At 41.5% G+C, this 14694-nt stretch overlaps 2 protein-coding genes across 10 annotated transcripts in view; one reads left to right on the top strand and one right to left on the bottom strand.

Moving 5' to 3' along the window:
- The window catches only part of IMMP2L (inner mitochondrial membrane peptidase subunit 2), a 756637-nt gene that overhangs the window by 294839 nt on the left and 447104 nt on the right, over positions 1 to 14694 (top strand). The window lies entirely within an intron of this gene.
- Positions 1 to 14694, bottom strand: part of LRRN3 (leucine rich repeat neuronal 3) — a 55228-nt gene that overhangs the window by 4799 nt on the left and 35735 nt on the right. The gene's annotated exons all lie outside the window — the stretch shown is intronic.

Below are 14694 nucleotides of genomic sequence, written 5' to 3'. Positions count from 1 at the left end.
TAGTGAGATTCACATTTACTAGATGGTGATATCCCTATTGAGGAATTTCTTCCTAGCACAGGATCACTTGAAACATCCAGTATATCAATGCATAGCATATATTACATGTCTGATGAAACCATTACAGTATATTCCACTTTGTGCTCTTTATGTTTTGCTTCTTGCATTAACAAGTGACAGTGGCAGCATTGCTTACAAACTGTAGGATAAGGTCAGTGGTTCACTGACATTGATAAATGTATTTTGAGATGTTGCTAGTTAGAAAAACATAGCTGGAAAACAGTGCATCATTGGCAAGGGTGTCTTCTAAGATGTAAACCATATACAGGTCTAAACTAACAGCTGATTTGGCTCCTTCCCTTCATTTGTTGATATTGGGTCCTTATCTGTAAAACTGACAACTTTTAGATAACTAGTAAGTATTCTACCAGTGATGAATGTTATCTGAAATGAACACCTCGTACGTCAGCAAGAGAGGAATATTATGTTTCTTGGAACCATCTATACTTTTCTTGCTTTAAAACACTTTATTCTATAGTGTGTTTACATCAGTTCTGTAATACATAGTTGTAAGTTTTCTCTCTCTCTTTTCTGCGTTTGTTTATGTACACACACACACACACACACACAGAGTGCATGTGGCCTTGACCATTTTTTTAATTAATATTAAGTATGGTACTTTATGAGTATTGGGGGTAGGTCAATAAAATATTTCAGCAATCTTTCCAACAACCCTGTAAAATAGGTCCTAATTATCACCACATTGCAGCCTGGGGCTAAAGTAGAGAGATAGTGGCTTGCCTAAGATAAGATTTAAGCTAGATCAGCTGCACTGGCAGAAGTGGACTTCCCTGCCCCCTCTTTCCCACAGCACCCCTCTAGCCCTCTAAAAATGCTACGCAGAGAGTCAGGAGAATGAGGTGAGCTCTGGTGTTGGGGGGAGGCCGGCTTCCAAAAAACCAGGTGGCGGGACCTCCCTATTGTAGAATGCAGATCCTGGATCCAACCCCAAGTATGTTGTTGCCCGAGACAAAATTTGGACCAGAGACTTCCAGGATTATACACTTGGCCACAATGTAATAACTTAATATCGTCAAGCTTCTACTCCATCGTTATCACTAATTTTAGTGGGATTATTTTGGAGCCACCAATTTGCAGATTATAGACAAATTACATAGGAGCTTCGCAGCCAACTTTTTTTTTTTTACCTGCTAGGTACATGGGATTTTTAGAAGTAGTTCTGAAATTGCTCTAGGTACTGGGAAGGGGAATGACTAATTGTTGGCACTATCCTTGAGACTTCCACAGTAGTCTTTTGAAAGCATATACATAAAACTGTTGCAGTAGTGGTGGTTGCATTTCTGAAGACTGTTGTTGGCTTTTCCAGATATCACAGGAAATGCTACGAAAACCTGCAAAACAAGTTTGAATGACCATTGTGTAGCTGTGGGCAATGATGTCACTGAAATTTGGTTATTTGTCCTTATCTAGTACATCCCACCCTTCCTCCATGAAGCTCAAGGCAGTGTGCATAGTGATCTCCCACACACACACACACACACACTCAGGTTGTCAGGGTGGAAACTGAGCCCATAGAGCCCCAGAGCAGTTCTGATTCTGACAGCAATCCGTGGGAGAGGAGCTCGCTCATCTTTCACAAGCACAGCAGCTGGCAGAGATTCCTCCTGCCAGCATTCCTGGGATAGATAGTGACCCCGGCAGTGAGAGAACGCTGGAGGGGGGCTTGCTGGACGCTCGGCGTAGACGCAGGGAACGACGACAGATGGAGGGCGCCGAAAGGAGGCATTCCGCGCGTTTGATGCTCAAACAACGGTCGCGTCCCAAGGGAAAGAGGGAGGATCTCTCCATAGCCCATATGTTCAGGGTCTTCCCATGGTTCCCCTTCAAATGGGGACCAACTGCCTTACCTGGAGCTTAGGCTACTCTGCTATCTTTCCCCAGTGCTGTTCCTTGCTTAGTCACTAGTGATCAGTATCTGAAAAAGTCATAAAGTAATAAAGGAATTAAGCCTTGGAAAGAATCCTCGTTGTCTGTGTCCTCAGTTGGCTATTGGAAGGGACTGCAAGAGGCAGCTAGGGCGCTCCTGACACAGAATGTACACTTACTTTATCCTCAAGGGCTGTGGAGCCCCAGTGTCCCCTACTCAGATAGACATCTTTTCAGGTTCAGGATTTTCAGGTGTAGGGAGAAGTCTGAGCACATTCACCCAGACACCCTTAGAATCTCACTTCAGACCTTTACACTGAATGTGTGAAAGTCTCTGTCCAGGATAGGATGCTGGGGATGGGGCTTGTGCCCATGGCCCCAGAGCCCTATTCATGCATTCTCACCTGTATAGCAGAGGTGGACAACCTCAGACCAGTGGGCCAAATTCAGATGGCAATCCCCCTATCCCTGGCCTGACTCCATTTTCCCCATTCTAAAAGGTTGAAATGTCTTTCTTAAGTTTTAGTTACTAACAATAAGGGGTTTAAGCTAAAATATGCCTTTCTTTTTGACCCTCCCCACCACTGGAATGTGGCCGCTGAGAGCTTCTGAAAGCAGTTCCCCACTCCTGGGCTGTAGTGCCTAGTCCAAGGTTATCCAGTGAGCTACATGTTTGAGTGGGGATTTGAACCTAGGTCTCCCCACTCCTAGTCCAACACTCTTAACCATTTAACCACACTGACAAGCCTGCCCCGGTAGTATTGACTAATTACTGCCTACATCTCACTGGTTTTCATTTCGTGCTGGGTGTACCTGACTATCAGGTCAGCTTTGTGCTGGTAATCACATAGACATCTTTGAAAGATTCCTGGAATTTGTTGATGCTTGTGTATATACCCAAACAGGTTTTTTTTGGTGGTTGTTCATAGTTCTCCAAGATTTGTTTTTGTAGGCCACCTTTTTTTTCTTTATATGTAGGTTTAAAGCATTCTAACTTGCAGTTTTTAAATGTATATAAATAAAATCAACAGACAATGTGTGAGATAAACATGCAGGGGAAACATTCTGCTGTTTTGAAGTTTTGCAATGTATTTTTGTGGTGATGGGCCAATTCATTTGCAATGCAAAGTACCATTGGTACAAAGTAACATAATCAAATCTGTTCCAAGAAATTAGGTACTCTTCAGACTTACATTGAAAAAAACCCCCATCTCAACAAATAGTTAATTAATCAAACTTTGGCATTAGTTTTACAAGCTTCATGACCTACCACCCTGCTGTCCCTATTGTTATTGGATATGTGGTCTGGAAACTTCAGCTGATCCAAAGTAGGTCAGCAAGATCGTTAACAGGGACTGATAAGTAAGACTGTATTATGCCAGCACTTTTTGATTTGCACCGGTTTGCAATTAAAAATCTTTAAAGCACTAAACAGCTTGGAGCCAGGTTACCAGAAGGATGGTCTACCTCTACATATACCTGTTTACATCCTAAAATCATCTTCAGAGGCCAATCTCTGTCACCCAGTTCTCATGTAATGGTTACAAATCTTGGGTTAATTAACCCATGATTCGGCGGGGTCATTTTGGATATGCAACCTCTGATCGGTCTGATCATAGGTTGCTCCATGACATGCAAGCACAGACACTATGGGTTAATTGTGGGTCAAAGAACTCAAAGTTAACTTACAATTAGTTGTCAGTTAATTAGCCTCCAGGTTGCTGCAATTACATGCAAACAGGGCCAGTGTGTCCCTACCAAATGAGAAGAGGTGGTTGTCTACTTGTGGCGTCCCAACTATGGAATCCCCTACTCTTGCTGGTTTTATTTTAATGCTGTTTTATCTTCATTAAAATGTGACAGAAATCTTAAAAATGAGCCCAGTCTCTTTGCAATATAAAATATTTGGTGAGATTTTTTTTCTTGGATGCTAGCACAATTTCTTAGAAGTATCGCAGATACAGAGCTAGCACTATGGAGGGACTAAGGCAAAGCTAAGAGTATAATATTAGGGTCAGGGTTGCCTTGGAAGTTTATCCTTAATGCCTGCAGGTAAACCTCATTATTAGCACTAGCAGATTTTAGCTAAAGAAAAGAAAGCGATTGAACAGTGATACCAAGTGAAATCCATGCAATGTTATTTTACAGTAGAGCTGTATATCCCCTCTGTGTTGATTTATTTATAACATTGCACAGCATCAGCTTATGATCAGCCCAGGATGGGTTTAGAAAGGGGGGGAAAGTGAGATTAGAGAAGTGAGATTTCATAGTCATTAACTCAATTCACATTCAATTGAAAATAAAACTCTGTTTGGAGCCAGTATTGGGCACTGTTACACACTATAAGTAGTCACATATGGAATTACTTGTGTTATGGAGTTCACTGAACAATAAGAACATAAAACAGGAGACTGCTGGATTGGACTGAACATCCATCTAATCCTGAATTCTCTTTACAACACTGTGGAGGCCAATGCTTCTGGGAAGCCTATAGGCAAGGCATGAAGGAAAGAACATAATGCCAGTTTGTCCCTGACATCTGGCATGTGGATATATACTGTCTCTGAACAGGAAATTACCATTTAGCTACCATGGCTAAATAGTTGCTCATAGGTTTATCTGTCATGAATTTGTCTAATTCTCTATCTAAGCTAGTGTTTATTCCATAAGTTATTCATTGTGTCAAGGGAGCACCTTCTTTCTTGAACCTACTGCCACTTGATTTTATAGGTGACCCTAAATTCTACTGTTAATAAGAATCAAGATGCTAAATACTTAATCACTGGGTGAAATAATCATTTCCATATGTAAGTGAAGAAATATTTAAGTAATTATTTAGTTATGCAAAGTTATATGGTGTGTGCAGTCCAGGGAATGTCAGCAGAGACTTCTTGGGAATGGCAGTATGTCTTGAGTCCATAGTCTCCCCATCAGGGTCTCAAGGAAAAGGCCTCAAAGCCCTACAACCCAAGAACCCTTAACAGGAAATTTCCAGAGGAGCTATACTCTCACTTCTGATATACAGTTTGTGAAGAACTTCAGTTGTATCTCCAGAGGCTTGAATCATGATAAAGGTGTTTTGTTTTTTAAATTACAATATATGTCTTAATTGGCTTACCTAGTACCTGGATGTTTGTGTTCCCATCAACAACTGTTTGTGAATAACCACTCTTAATAAGTACAGTCACTGTCTGTACTTTCTACATTTCATTTCCCTTTGAACTTATTGTTTACAATCTCCTCCCCTGCTTTATAGCCTTATTAGTATATATGCTTGTAACTCAGATTAATACTTTATGCATCTAATGAAGTGGACTATGCATGCTTATGCCATAATAAATTTCTTAGTCTTTAAGATGTCACAAGACCCTTTGCTGTTAACAAGAAATTCTAGTGAATGAACTCCACAAAACCTCCTACATGTAAAGCCAGGAGCTCTATGATCAGTCTACAGGCATTTCATAACTATGGGTGCAATCCTATGCATGTTTTGTTAGAAAAAGTCCTACAGCTAGCTGGCTGGGGAATGCTGGGAGTTGTAGGGCTTTTTCTGTCTAAACATGCATAGTATTGTGCCTCAAGGTATCTCTGTGCAAGACTTCCAGGTATCACAGTGAAGACAATGCAACAATCCCCTCTTTAGCTACTGCCTAAACAGAAGAAGTCAGTTATTTGGGGGCTATACTAAGAGTCCAAAGTTATCACTGATTCAACAATTTTATCACATTCTGTATGTAGTGATATATAGGAAGGAGAGCCATGCTTGTTCTGACAGGCCATTGTGGACTTTGCTTATGTCAACTGGTGGTATAGATTTTTCTTTCACACATGTGTGATTAATTTCTAACCTTGAACAAAGAAGCATGCAGTGCAGTTAAGCATGAGAATTCAACAGTGTTTCTCTGTTCAAGATGGAGATAGGTTGTGTATAAATTAATATTTTGCATTTAATTTCAGAGAGAGAGAGACAGAGAGAGAGGAGTAAATTTCATTTCTCTTTCAAAGGCGCAAATATCTAAATGAAATATTGATAGTAAGAATATTTCATTTTTTAATGAAAAAGACATTTTACACACATTTCCTCATGCTCAGTCAGAGTGTAAGTTTATATACAGGAGGAACACAGATAGCTTAGTGTATACTGGAAGATTTCTTGTTAAAAGCTAATATGCCTCTGGCAAAGAAGCTCTTTGGTACCGCTACCTGCCAGCTACAATTGGAATGCTGAGGAATGATCAAGCTTCTTATTTCCTTGCTGTCTAGCATTTTAAGACATTTCTGGCTTAATATACAGAGATTCAGTACATAGATGGTTTTATAGAAAAGTAACTGGATTGTTCTGTTGCACTCACTCTGTAGACATAAAGACATGCACACAGACTCTTCCTGGGTTTCGTTTCTTTGTCATTCTCTAGCGTGACCAAGAAATGGAACCTAAGATTAGTCCAGTAGTAAGCCCTGGTTTATAGCTTTGCTTTCAGTTCAGTGTCTAGGGGCCAAAGCAGATATTACTTTAAAGTTGTAGGAAGCAGCTATGTCTTTTGTTCTATGATGATGATGATGATGTAAGGGGGGGAACAATCTAGGTTTGGGCCCTAGTGTTGGGGAAAGGGATACTTAAACACTTCCCCTTCTGCTATGGTCCCAATTCAATTGAGTGGGGGAGTATTGAATGGATCACTATTTGACACTACAGTTTGCAGGTGTTGGCTCCCAGTCCAGATCAAGGCCACAGTGTGTGTGTGTGTGTGTGTGTGGGGGGGGGAAGGTTAAAGCCCCACTCCCCCACCCCCTGCATTTACAGTAGAGTCCAAGAGAACAAAAGCCTCCTTTTGCCTCCTGTGACCAGCGAAGTGGGTTGCAATCTGGGACATTGTTCAGTGAGGATAAAAGCTTCCTTTTGTCACTGAGATCACCATTATTTTGGGGAAAGGGATGAGTTTTGCCTTGCAATTTATGTGTCCTACCTCTGTTCCCATCCATCACAAGGATAGCCTGTTTCACTACCACTTAGTCTGAGGACATGGCTATATTAGCCATGGCCTGACTGTGTAGCCTTGGGTGTCACTGGCATTTAGCCTCAGTTAACCCATCCATACAATGGGAACAAAAGTGACTTATTGCACAGAGCTCTTTTCAAAGGACCAGCAACATAAAAAATTGTGGAATACTTTGATAAATGGTAGAAAATTTTACAGAAACCTAGCACAAGTCCCATTGGGTGAAAGGGGAGCATACAGCAGTCGTTCTTCAGTGTACTCTGTCCTAAACCATCTGGTATAAATATCCTGATTTTCTAAGCATCAATACAAAATAATTTGCATCTGTAATATCTCCTTGTTGAAATGCATCCTTTGTTAACTGTGACAGTAACATTGGCTGTTTTTGGAACAAATATGTTCCGGACTCTCTGTGTGACCCTTTGCAGACTAATTATCTCTCTTGTAGACAATGATTGGTATGCCTTAATTAGGCTTGTTCCTCTTGCTGTCACTGATGACTCATGCCTTGGTTCTCAAGGGATGTGTGTATCTCTTATTTGAGCTGGAATGGATAAAATGGAACATTGTTTTTAATCTCTGGAGCTAAGAACCAGTTAGAGTGGGCAGAGAGGAAAGAGAATGTAAGGCACTAGAGATCTCTCCCACACACACTTTAGCCATAGAAAGCTTTTTAAGAAAGAAAGAAATGCAGCAGTTTGAATGTAATATCCCCTCCTGCTAATGAGGAAAACAGTTCATTTCACATGGAGCCCATTTAGAGGTGGCAAGGATTTCCCAAACACAGCTGTATTTACACAGCTACCTCTCAAAGAAAACTCCATTGAAAAAGACATTTCATAATTTCTGTTTCTTGTGTAAAAATTGAGAAAGATTACTAACAAAAATGTGGGGAGGAGTTTGTGGCTTGCCTGTCTGGCCTGGAAAGAGAAATCTGTAAAAAAAACAAACAAACCCAACAATGTATTGTTCTTAAAGAGCAAAATCAGATATTCAATTTACATTGGTTAGGGATGTTCTATTCTAGAATAATGGACAGTTGCTTTCTGATATATTTGTATCATTTTGTTAGTTTCCTTATAATGTGATTTGCCGTTTTCTTTATTCTCTTACTTTCCTGGGGACTCAGATCTGAAAACTACTCAGAACAACAAATAAAAACTTTACCACAACAAAACCGGAGTGAGCACTGTATGTGAACCTGTTGAAGTAGAATATGTGAATGACACAAGAACATTAACAAGAATTTGTTAAAGCACAAAACTAAGGGAGTGAGTATTAACGCAGAGGGAGAACAGCTTTCATTAGGCTTGACATTATCAGGTATAAATATTTTAAGATAACTTAGTATTTGGATATGATAGCAAGTGTTATTCTTCGAGAAAAGACTGAGATAATTATGTGCAAGTAACATGGCAGTCCAGGTCTTTTTGTGAAGCACTTCATTCTCTAGTGGCTGATGCCTGCCTCCCTTGCTTTGAATCAGTTGTTCTCTTAAATTCCACCCACTTGAGATAGAAAGAGAGAAGATTGGGCCCAGCCCGAGATGTTAAACTCCTAGTATCATTTCCCTGCCAACCAAAGAGTCAGTATCACTATTTTACATGGTTTTGATGTCTATGGAGGTGTTTTCAAGAGCCATTCCACACATTTTATACAATGAGGTGAAAGCATTCTGGACTGTACTACTTAAGCTGCAGGTGTGTTGTTGTATTTTTGAATGCTCCTCTATGTAAACAACAGGGCCAGTGCAAGACCTCCCACCACCTGAGGCAGGAAGTTGCGTTGCTGGTGCCCACTCTTCCCTTCCTCCCCGGCTGCAGTGACAGTGGCAACGTGCAACCACTTCCTCCTCCTCGTTCCCTCTGTGGGCAGCACCTGACTTCTCTCTTCTCCCGCCCCCCCCCGCCATGACAACTATGATGGGCAGCTGCCCTCTCTTCCTGCCCCCCCGAAGATGCCATGGCTGCTGCCTCCCTCCTCCCCCCTCCCTAGCTGCAACAACAGTGCAGGCAGTGCCTGCTCGCCCACCCATCCCTCCTTCTCCTCCTCCCCGTTTCCCCCTATGATGGCAGTGACAGTGACCACCACTACCCCCTTTCTCCCCCCCCCCCCGCCATGGCACTGCTCTGTCACAGGAATTCCCTTTGATGCCTCGCTGTGAGAAGTCCTTTCTCAGAGTGAGGCATCAGCAAGGAGGTGGCTCTGGAGACTACCTGTGCTGTGGCAGCACAGACAGTCTCCACAGCCCATGCCAATGCCTGGCTCTCTTCACAGACAAACATTTTGGCCAGGCTTTCTAAAGATCTGCGCTAGCCACTCTCTCTTCTGAGCGGTCGGTGGGGCTTCCTAGAGAGTCTACCCACCCGATGCTACTTTCTGAGGGGTCCTCAATGTGAGGCATCAGACAGGTGGTGCTCCAGGCAGCTGTGCCAGCTGCTCTTACCTCAGCAGGAGAGCCATCATGGCTTTCTGGAGTTCTGGGCAGAGCACAAAGTTCTCCTAGGGGCAGAATCCACCGCCTTTCAGGATCTGCCGCCTGAGGCAGGAGCCTCATTGCACTTCATGGAAGGGCTGGCCCTATACAGTTCCCACTATCTACGATGAATAAATTATTCATCTCTCTTTGGATTGTTGGGGTCTTGAGGGCAGCTAACACAGTAACATAGGTTAAAAACAGGTCAAAACAACATTGATAAATACATTAAAGTTTTAAAAGGCCTCCCAACAATAAAAATGTATAATCTATATTGCCTGGGAGAAGGGAAATGTCCTTGTCTGGTGCACAAAGATAAAACTTATACCCAAGACCATCACCTCATTCTGAATATTATGTAGATCAAATCTGAAACTGCTATCTTAAAATAACATTTCTAGAGGATTTCCTTTATGGAGAAGGAAATTGACATTAAGGGTCATGACTAATAAGCAGACTTGGTATTTCACCTGTATAAAGTACAAGTAATTGAGCTATATATTCTCCTTTTCCTTGACTTTGTTTGTACTTCAAACAGTTTTTAAAAAGTAAGATTGTAAGGAGAGTCCTGCTGGGTCAGACCAGAGGCCTTTCCAGTCTAGCAGTTGTTTCCCACAGCGGCCAAGCCTATGGGAAGCTCACAAACAGGACATGAATGCAGTAGCACCCTCCCATTCATGTTCCCCAGTAACTGGTATTGAGTGGCATGCTGCCTCTGATCTGGGGAAAATATATAGCCATCAAGACTAGTAGCTATTCATTGCCTTATCCTCTGTTTATTTGTCTATTACCCTTTTAAAGCCGTTCAAATTGGTGGCCATTGCTACATCATGTGGAAACAAATTCCATAATATAACTATGTGCTGTGTGAAGAAGTACTTCCATTTGTTTGTCCTACATCTCCCACCATTCAGTTTTATTTACTTATTTATTATTTATTTAAAGTATTTATATTATATTTATAAAATTATTGAGAAAATGCATAATAAAAAACGATGCAATAATAAAAACAATAAAAGTTCCACAAAACAACAAACACCAGCATAAGACAGAACCTACAGCACAATTGCTGCTATAACCCAGTCTGATCAAACATAATCAGCGGAAGGCCAGGGAAGGCAAGGATGGCCATGGCATGGTTCTAGTATTATAAAAGAGGGAGAAAAACATCTCTTTTTCTACACCACACATAATTTTATAAACCTCTGTCATTCCCCCTTTTTGCTCATCTTATTTCTAAACTAACCCTGCACATCGCAACCTTTCCTCTTAGTGGAGTTTCTGTAATCCCCTAATCATTTTGGCTGCCCTGTTCTGCCCTATAGTATCCTTTTCCAGCTCTACAATATCCTTTTTGAGGTGCAACAGCCAGAACTGTACTTAGTTTCCCAAGTGTGGTTGCACCATGGATTTGTATTTGTATAAACAGTACATTTACACTAAGTGAATAATTAAAGTACTTTGTGAACCAGTTACATGATCCTCTTTCTTTATCTTCAGATCTCTTGGCTAGATGTTGCCTGAGGGAGAGCCAAAGACTTAAAATATTTTGTACAAAAGTGTTAGACTCTCACTTTTGGGTCTATTACATGCAGATAATCTGGAAAGTTCTTACATCATTAAAAAAGCCCTGTTATACCTAAGGACTTTTGAGACTACCCTTCAGTTTAGAGAAAACTATGGGCATTAGAGTTCTTAGATTGGACGCTTAAAAAAAATCACTATACTCTTCTATACTGTTATGTAAATTAAGCTTTGGTCTCTAATAGTACTCTGTGAAACTATTCAGCAGGATACTGATAAAGGCTATGTTAAAATGGAAGTCTGCAACGTTGGTTTTCTTGTATACATTTTTAAATACACTGAAAATACAAATGTAAAATAGTAATATTTGTATTGCTAATAGAAGCTAGTGAAGTCCTTTCTGCTTGCCCCAAGCCCTTTTCATTTTTTCCCAAACTTTCCTTGAGAATAGTAATAACACATACACAAGGTTTTGTTTGTTTTAGCATTCTTGAGAAAAGCTTTAAAAAAGCAAATGGATAAAGCATGCCCCCCCCCAGTTCTGTTACATCAGCCTCCCCCAGGCTGGTGCTCTCCAGATGTTTTGGACTTTGATTCCCATCAACCCCAGCTAGCATGGCCAATGTTCAGGAAAACTGGGAGTTGTAGTTCAAAACATCTGGAGGGCACCAGCTTGGGGAAGGCTGTGTTACATCCTTCCAAAGAGGAATCCAACGAGGAGGAGGATTTATTAGAGAAAGAAGAGGTGTTCCCGGACTTTCCATAACTGAGAATCGTAATTCCCAAGCATGCTTAAGGGCATCATTTCTGCTGAGCATGGAATTCTAGTTTTTTTCCACATCCTGATGTAATTTGGGAGATGGAGAAAACCAGAAATGGTCTTGCCCTGTCACAGCTCAAGGCTCTTAGGGGAAGGTGTGTGCAGTAGAGGCACTTGCTGGTAGGACAGGGTCACAACAGGTTCAGGCAAGGCAGAGTCTGTCAGAGCACTGTGGAAGGGGCTGGCTGGAAGGACAACTGTTTCTATAACAAAATGAGGAATCCTTACAGAGGTTGGCTGGTCCGGTCTTGCTGTTGGCCGCTCCCCTTCTGAGGAGCGGTAAGGTGCCTTAAAGGGCCTTTAACTGATTCTGCTGTCTTTGCCTACAACAGCATGGGGGTGATGGGATCTGCATTGGGAGTGTATCTTCTGAGTCTGAGGACTCCGGCAAACAACACCTTCCAGTCTAAAAGGTATGGGAGTGGGGAATGGTGGCTCTCTGATAGGTGGCACCTCCCTGGCCATGTTTTCCTCAACACTTTCTCAAGACTGGAGAAAATGGCACTAATCCTATGTTTCTGGGCAAGAAATAACATTCCTGAAACTAGTCAGGGCTATTATTTCCAGTTAAGGAGAGGTCAGAAAAGTCTCTGGCGAGTCCTCTGTGTGGCCAGTTATCTCCTAACGCTGTTGTCCCTAATGTGGTGCCCTCCAAATGTTGTGAACTACAGTTCCCATCAGCCTAAGCCAACATGGGTAGTGTTCAGAGATGGTGGTGGTAGACCAAAACATCTGGAGGACACTACGTTGGGAAAAGTAGCCCTAACATTTCTTAAAAGAAAATTTGCTTATTTGTTTAGGAGTTGGCAGAACCAGCTGGGAGGCAAATTTTGAATTAGACTTGAATTCAAGATATCTGAGCCTGACTAAAATGTGTTGAGACTTTTCAAACTTTCCACCCTCCATTGCAGATTAGATCCCATCACTGATAGAAGCATGATGATTCTAGGCATTTTATGGGCATCCAAGTCATTTCTGCATTATCAGTTTCTGTACATGGTAGTCCGTGTACAAACATACGCACAACATAACAGTATTATTCAAGTCCCCCTGGTTTCCTGCATATCAGTAGCAACTGCTGGTGGGGCTACGAAACTTTCAACTTAATGACAGTGTCATATAGTGAATGTTTATAGACATCACAGTTTGGGGTAGACATTCACCATGCAAAAGTGTCTATGTCAGCATGACATGCTGCAAGCTGGTGAGTCAACCCGCTGCCTTAATTCAGGACGGATATGAAGTTAAGAAAGTGACAACATTGATATATTCTGTAGGAAAACTGAAAGTGTTACCCTAATCTTGAACTTGGACCAAGGGTAAACATAGTCCAGCAAAACTACTCCAAAGCATGCCTCACAAAAACATTCCATATGAGGGTGCAGAATCAGGGTTATTCAGAGTTCAAAAAGATTCATAGTTCAGCTCAAAAAGTGCAGTGTGTTTTGGGCCACAAACAGCTGTTCATCAGGGGAATTGTATTTGTGGAAAATGCAAGCTTTGAATAAGCACAGAAGTTTAAAATCATGTTCCTCTCCATCACACTGATGGGACAAAATACATCCTCAGAGATTTTAGCACATGTAATGCCAAACCTATAGTTTATACTGTACAATTTCCTTGTTAAGAAAACCCTTCAACAATGTAAAAAGAATCAGATTTGGAAAAGCAGAGTTGTGGAACACATTGGTAGTATTAAACAGAGAAATGTGGAATCTCCACTAGAACAATAGGAAATGGATAAATTGTACAGTGCAGCCTTCCCCAACTTGGTGCCTTCCAGATGTTTTGGACTGCAACTCCCAACATTCCTGACCATTGGCCAGTTGTAACTTTTGGCACTACAAAGAAGTGACAAAAACAAACCGACGAGACTTCCGTTAGGGGGAAAAAAGAAGCTAGGTATATTTTAAGACTGGGCACTATGACACCAATTGGGCTTAATAAATCTTTTGGTTTTGCTGTGCTAATGTGAACCTACAGCTGTTTTCCATTAGAGAAGAGATCTTTCTATAGCTGTGTCAATTAATCACGAATGCATCATTTAACAAACAGATCACAACAATGATATTAACATAGAATACACATGGTAATACAAAACATTTAATAGAAGCACACAAGAAGCACATAAATTCATGTCCAAACTTTCTAAAATGGAGGTACCTGAAGAGTCAGATGATTTGCAGCCCACAGTGTTTATTTGCAGTAATCAATCAGAAAATTGTTAGACCTAGATGTCACACAGCACATCCATTTTGTGGCCTAGGCGAGTGAGAAATGTAGTTCCCAGTAACTCCTGGCCCAAAGGACTGAGCTGGGAAGCATCTGAAACTACATTTTCCACGCTGCTCAGCAGAAACAGATGCTCTGTTGTGCCCAGGGCTCCTACCAACCCTCCGTGTCTCCATTACCCCTCCCCACAGCCAAGTTTTAGGAAAGATCAGCAAAGAATACTGGCAGGGATCTTCCTCTGATTCATAATGTTCCAACATTAGGAGCCTGAAGAGACCTCTGGGAATCCCTCTTCGAAAGCTTTCTTCATGAAACCCTGAGAAGTCCAAGCTACTTATGAAACTGGGGTGAAGAAGAGTCACTCATCAGTACTGTGTATAACAGCATTCCCCAACCTGGTGTCTTCCAGATGTTTTGGACTGCAACTCTTAGCACTCCTGACCATTGGCCATCCTGGCTGGAGGCTGATGGGAATTAAAGTCCAAAACATCTACAGGGCACCAGGTTAGGAAAGGCTGCTGTATGTAATGTTCATGTTAGATATTTCTTTAGATTTAGGCAGATGTCAAGAATTGTAATTTTTGACCATCTGTTGTAAATTCATGTCTCTTACATGTACAGTGGAACAGCCAGAAGCTTACATTTCCAGATCAGATGTCACAAGTCATTTGGGATGGGGAAGAGAGATTTTCTTT

The sequence above is a fragment of the Heloderma suspectum genome, chromosome 7, assembly GCF_057233095.1.
Source record: "Heloderma suspectum isolate Gila_16-S chromosome 7, 16-S_ref, whole genome shotgun sequence".
Taxonomy (NCBI): Eukaryota; Metazoa; Chordata; class Lepidosauria; order Squamata; family Helodermatidae; genus Heloderma; species Heloderma suspectum.
This window is presented reverse-complemented; position numbering and strand designations above follow the sequence as displayed.